The 7038-nt window shown below is 33.1% G+C and overlaps 1 long non-coding RNA gene across 1 annotated transcript; it reads left to right on the top strand.

Moving 5' to 3' along the window:
- Positions 1 to 4386: 4386 nt before the first annotated feature.
- Positions 4387 to 5026, top strand: LOC125776788 (uncharacterized). The gene is made up of 4 exons (XR_007421953.1): positions 4387 to 4596; positions 4662 to 4729; positions 4811 to 4842; positions 4897 to 5026. It is a non-coding gene; the product is annotated as an uncharacterized LOC125776788 (long non-coding RNA).
- The last annotated feature ends 2012 nt before the right edge of the window (positions 5027 to 7038 follow it).

Consider the following 7038-nt stretch of genomic DNA (forward strand, 5'->3'; position numbering starts at 1 on the left):
AACGTTGTCTTTGCTTAAGTTTCTTACTATTACAAGATGTCACTTAATGTATAAGTATCAAAGGGTAAATTAAAATATTGACGAAACGGGAGGAAAAAACATTAAAAAAATGGATTAAATTTCAGTTTTTTCGACATATTGGCTATAAGGACACAAAAAACATTGATTTTGAGGTTTACAGTCATCTAAGAACTTAAAGACGGACTTATTCTGAGAAGCTTTGCCAAAGAAAGTTTACCAAAAAAGTCAACATTAAAAAAGTTAGAAACCGAAGAAAAATGTGCCTTTCTCTTACAATGGGCCACTTTGATGAAAAACTTCAACAAAAATTTTTGTATGAAACCATGATTTTAACTCAAAAAAGTAATGATGCAGTTCGATTCATAGGACCCGAAATAGGGGGTAACCGTAGAATTTGGTCTTGTCTTTTTTTTATGAAAAAATATATCACAGTGTTATTTTTATTTTTTTGTTCTTATGTTAGTTTGTAAATTACTCTTTTATTATTGTTAAAGCTTTTTATAACTAAAAAAGACCAATACTTCACTTATACCATATTTTTGTGACTGTCCCTAATAATTTGGCAACCCACTGTAAAATTAAGTAGATAACTGTTTATTCTAATCTTAATTTTGACGAAAGTATTCCACAACTCTTTTATTGTGATGATATGTACTATATAGTATAATACTACTTGGGTTGTAAGCATATTTATAAATAGCTTAAATTTTTTGCAGCTGCAGAGTTTTTTTGGATGAGAAATAGTTACTCATAAGTTTTTACATTTGCATTAAAGAATATTTTTGTCACATTTCGCACATTTTGAATATTTAACGCCTTTACGGGTTATAGCAATTGCTAAACTATGTTTTCGAGAGAAATGACCATTGCAATTATTATGTATATTTGAGTCCTTAGCACCCAATCCGCCATTTACTGAAAATTTCGATCAGCAGATAATTTTTGACGAATTATAATAATGTTCACGGTAAAATATCCTACAGAAAAAATTATCCTTATCGGAAAAATTGCGATAGGCAAAATCACGCGAACACACATTTTCCGACATTATTATTTATTTATTAGCAAACTACGGGATTCAGTAGCAAGAACTGCAATTATTTGACAGACTCGATTTTAATTTATATTTTATTCGAGTGTTGTTGAAGATTCTTCAGCCACAACGGGACAGAAATTCAGTTTTTCATAAAAGTGTTACGAAAATTTCCAGCTGCTTATACGGCATCAGTATGCCGTACGACTTCTCAGTCACGAATATTTTGTTTGAAATTTGGATATTGTAACAGCTTAAGGATATCCTTTAGTGAATCAATTTATTTTTCGAAACACCGAGCACAACATACTTGGCACATACTTCAAACAAAGGGAATATTTGAACAAGCAAATAACTGCACCAATATTGCGATATCCGGTGAATGAGATTTGCTAAGTTGGAAAGAGGCGACAGCTCTGTGCAAAGTGGGTGTATCGCAAATTCGTAATCTAACAAAAACAACGAATAACTGATTCTGAGAAGTGTTTAAGTGCTCTCTAATCGGAATAACACCGAATATTTGCGCTGGTGTGTGGCAATAGAAACATGTCTCCATCATTCCACAAGTCCAATCGACAGTCGCTCTAGCGGGCTGCACATGACGAACCGGTTCTTAATCGTGGAAAGACGAAAAAGCCGGCTGGCAAGGTTATGACATCAGTCTTTTGGGATGTACGTGCTATAATTTTATCAACTGATTACTGAGCCAGTTGTAACGCATTGCACTCCGTATTTGGTTGCAGTTCTATTCTATTACTCCAAATATTTAGCAATTGTATTATTTTTGAGGAAGGGACAGTTTGAAATTGTACGTATGTATATATTTTATCGTTTCCGATAAAATAATCCTCGCTCGAGAGCTCCGATAATAAACGCTTCCGACTCCTGCTAAATTTAAAGTGCTATAAGATGAACCTCTACCTCCGACGCGCCATTTATAGGCACGCTCCCGCCACTCCGGCGGCCGGTACATTAGTTTGATAAATCTCGTAGGGTTCAACCTGTAATGTAAGCGGAAAAAATGTGATTATTTACAACATCACATTAGAAACCTCAAAAATAACAGTATTTCTCCACTATTTAATGGATGTTATTATACATACATATAAAACTTTCTCTTCAAGCGCTCTATCTATTAAACCATGAAAATTCGTTGCGTAGTTTTAAAGATTTAAGCATACGTAGGGACAGAGAAATAGGGATGCAAACATCGTGAAATGAAACATAGATGGTTCGATGTATCGATGTTTTTTCAAACAACATCGAAATCAAAAACATCGGCCATTGAAACATCGATGTATCGAAGCATCGATGGATTTTTGAACTTTTTTAGCGTATTTTATTAGTGAGCTTAAAAAGCTTATTTCAGAACCATAAATAAGTGAAATACTCGTACAGTAGTACGCCTTTAATTGATATATATTTTAGCTACCTATTAAAATCTTTTCTCAATAAATAAAAAATATAAATAGTTTTTGAACAAACAACAAATTATTTATTTAAAACAGAATTTAAAAATAACAATTTGGAAAGTCTTTTCCCTGTCAAGCGATTTCTTTGCTGTGTGATCGTTGCTCCAGCTTTAGAAAACAGTCGTTCACTAGGGACTGAAGTGCCACAATGGATAAATATTTGGAAGCTTGTTTATACAATTCAGGAAATACATTTTTCATATCATCCCACATTTCTGTTGGATTCTGATTGATAGAAGCAACAGCTGATCCAAGATACATTTGCACTTCAACTTCCGTTGTTGTAATAGCAGATACATTGCAAAACTTATATTTCATATTTTGATGGGCCAACTGTTTATGATGGCTCCAAATATCAAACGGGGTTTATGTTGCACACTCATCCGATGGTTCTGATGTACTAACGCCATTATTTGCATCCTTTATGAAACTATTTAAATACAAAACTGTTTTGTTTTTAGCCAGTGCACCTTTAAAATGCAGAAATTTGAATCTCGGATCCAATACAGTAACCAACGCCAGAACTGAATTAAATTCAAGTTTGTCAAATCTTTTATTCATATTCTTTTGCAGTTCACTTTTTAGCTCCCCTACAATAGCGTCTTGAGCTGAAGTTTTTGTCAGAGCTTCAGTTAAACAGCTTGCTAAAGATATAACCTTGCTAATGGTAGAGTAGGTATCAGCCGAAATCTCCCTGATCACAATTTCAAAACACTTTAATAATTCAATCACCTCCTTAACACTTCTTTTAATGAACTTAACAATGTTGCGTACCTTAGTTATCTAAACTGATACTTCCCTGAACTTATCTATTGATTACGTTACAACCAAATTAAGCGTGTGTGCGAAGCAGGGTATTATTTTTTTTCGCCAATCAAGCTTCTATTTAATTTCATCATGGTTGAATCATTATCAGTTACACAAGCAGAAACTTAATTTATGGAAACGTTCCACTCGTTGAAAAGTTTAAACATAGTTTCTTCTAAATAAGCTGCTGTATGACTTTCGTGTAGTTCAATTACTCCTAAAATACCACTCAACAAACGTAAATTGCACAAAAAATTAATTGTTACCCCAAGGAACGACTGATTTTTCATTGTCTCCATCCATATGTCATACGTTAGGCGATAACTGACGAACTTACGAATATACTCTTTGAAAATTGAAGACAGCGTTTCATATTTTCATCCGCTCATAATTTTATTGTTTCTCTTCTTGGAACTTTAAAAAGCGTAACCAGTTCTTTCATCATCTGCAGAAAACCTTTTCCTTCTACAGTGAAAAATGGCTTGTTGTAAATTATAATATATTTCACAATTGTTTCAGTAATTTTCCTTGATTTAGTGCCATCTTGGTAAGAAATACTTTTGACCTGCTCAAAAAGGTCTTTCACATTAGGTTGGATCAGCGCTGGCAACTGATCCGATTTATTTTGCAGTACTGACGGAGTACATGTACAAACTAGGTGACGATTCATTGCATGCGGTCTTCTTATTATTATTGTCGGATAACTCACTTGACTCTGTCGTCCCAGCGGTTGGTGATATGTTAATTATTTCAGACATTTTTCGCTGTTTTGGTTCCGAGTGCGGCGTAGTTTTGAAGGAGCATTCTGCATTATTAACTTGATCGAGTAATACCTTATTATCAACGTGACAGCGAAGATTCGACGTGTTACCTGAAGTTTTTAATTTCTTGTTGCAGAGTTTGCATGTGGCGGAAGCATCTAAATTCTTATAAAGAAGCTCCAGACATTGCTTTTTAATTTTGAAGGCAGCATTTTGAAAATCTGAAATATTATGTATATACATAGTCTAACGCAATTATTTACATATATTTTATATTCATTACAGGTGTAAATAAAGTTGTGATTGACAACAGATGAATTCGAAACAAAACTTATATTAAACGCTCAAAAACAACTTCTGACACACATAGCACGAAATAGATTGTCATACAAAATGTCCCTGCAAGACGGAGGTAACAGATTGCACAAACACATTGAAACATTTTCAGCTGTTCACTAACACTGTTACATTTTCTGGAATTTTCAATGGAATGTGAGAATACGTAAGTAAGATAGAGAAAAACTATCGACATTATAGACATATTGTAATGTTAACTTGTTAGAATAGGAGAGGCGAATACCCAATATTTCAAGAAGAATAAACGAAAAGCGCAGTTTATTTTGGATTTTAAAGAGGTAAGTTCGCTATTTGATAATATGATATTTTATAATTAATTTCTAATTTATATATATATATTATTAATTTCTTTTATATAGAGAAAACGAAAGAGGTTAACAAGGAGAAAAAGGTAAGCATTGTGAATTTAATGTTGTGTGTGTAATTAAAAATTTTAATATTACAGAAATCATTTGGACCATTGGTAAAATTCAAATCTATTGCGTGCAGCAACCAAATAATGGAGTATGTTTTAAATTATTAAAGTTAAATAGTGTATATTTAATTCAAATATTTGTTATAGATTGTGCATTTTATTTTGATTTTATTGTTAAATAAAGAGAAATAATAAAAAAACTGAGTTTTATTTAAAAGAATTTAATTTGCTAGATGTAACAAATGGGTAACAGATAATCTTGTTACTGCTTGTTCTTCCTAACATGCTTATATGTTAAAGGTAACAAACTGATAACCAAAATAATAACACTAACAGATATTCGGGTAACAAATACTTTTTGTTATCCATAACACATGGGTAAGCTAAGCGCTAACAAAATAATTTGTTAGCCGTAACATACTGTGAAGAGATTTGCTAACAAATGTGTGTATTCTGTTAGAACAAGGCAGCATGCGATATTTGCCATTGGTTAGAGCGAGATAACCATTGAACATCAAATATCTATGTGTTACTTTTTTCCCACTCTCTGAACAAAAGTAACAAATATTTTAACGAATGCAAAAGTGAACAATAACAATTCGCTTACACGTTTGCTAACAGCTACCCGTCTTACAGGGGTATTTTCGATTTTTTGTATAACTTATTTCGGATTAATTCATAAGGGAATTCTCAGTATTATTCAAGAGCACATACAACCAACGAATAATCCGTAGTTTACAACAAAACACATGACAGTTTGCTAAAGCGTTTCGAAGCAGGTGTTTTCGCATTAATACCGAGAAAAAGTGCTGCAAAGATGTGGAGTAAAATTTGAAAAAAACATCGACATAAAACATCGACATAAAACATCGATCCAAGTAACATCGATGTATCGATGTTTTTAGAATCACAACATCGATGGCAAACATCGATGCTTTTTGACAAAAGCATGTTTCGGAAACATCAATGCATCGTTTGCATCCCTACTAGAGATGAGCGATATTGCGATTTTTAAATCACTGTGATTTCAGTGATTGCTATTTTTAAATCACTGTGATTTTATATTGCTATTGCGATCGCAACTAAGTCGACGTTCGAACGTCGTTGTTGTTGTTGTAGCGGCAGATTCTGCCAATTTGACACTTTTTGGCCGAATAAAAGTCCGGGTCTGTTCCACTTACGTAGACCCGACTGTCGTGGGAACGACGGAAACATTTTGTTGTTATTGGCGGCAAATTCTCTTTTGTCTCCTGTAACTCGAGTCAAGTTTTTCCGCCTTTCTTTTCACTACATTTTCGCAAATGTTGGAGTGGTTCGGCTACCTGACACTTAGAGCGTATTGCATTGTTCATTTATATGTTGGTATGATGATTTCACACATTTCTTAGAAGGAATTACCATTAGTGTGGTGATAATTTGTTTGTTTAGTATACCCGCTTTTAATATTTTCAAGACCAAATAATTAACACGAGTTTCCTAATCTTTGGGAAAATATTAAAAACGCGTATTTTTTTTTATTCCATCATTTTTTCTGAAATTAATTAGTTACAATTCTTGTTTTCATCACAAAAAGCTTTTTCACAGTTTCGAACTGCGATCGCAATCACTGGTTCGAACTGCGATCACAGTTTCGAACTGCGATCGCAATCGCAGTTCATAGAAGCGAACTGCTATTTATAAAAAGTGATCGCAGTTGCGATTTGCGATTTTTCAATCACAGTGAAAAAATCACCGGTAGTGAAATATCGCTCATCACTAATCCCTACAGAGAAAGCGACTTATAGCGGGATTCTGTAACCAGTCTCTAGTCTCTATTTGAGACATTTTGAGGTAAAGTCTCAATTTGAGACTAGTTACTCTTCACTAAACAGTCTCTAGCGCTAGTCTCAAAATATTGAGACTTGGTAGTTAGCAGGTCACAAAACTAAAAAGAGCTCTTGTCTGCCATTTTGAATATATTGAATAGAGATCATCATAGATATTAATCGATTGTCGTTTCTTTATATTTTGTAAGCAACTCAAACACGAAAAGGTGAAAAATAAATCAATTTTACATAAATTTCGTATATATTATGAAACAAAGTCAACATATACTTTTATTTTTATTGATAATTATGTTTTTTGACTATGTTATAGGAAATTTAATATTTGTTATCGACATATTTATTTTCA

Source organism: Bactrocera dorsalis, chromosome 2 (genome assembly GCF_023373825.1).
Source record: "Bactrocera dorsalis isolate Fly_Bdor chromosome 2, ASM2337382v1, whole genome shotgun sequence".
NCBI classification, from domain to species: domain Eukaryota; kingdom Metazoa; phylum Arthropoda; class Insecta; order Diptera; family Tephritidae; genus Bactrocera; species Bactrocera dorsalis.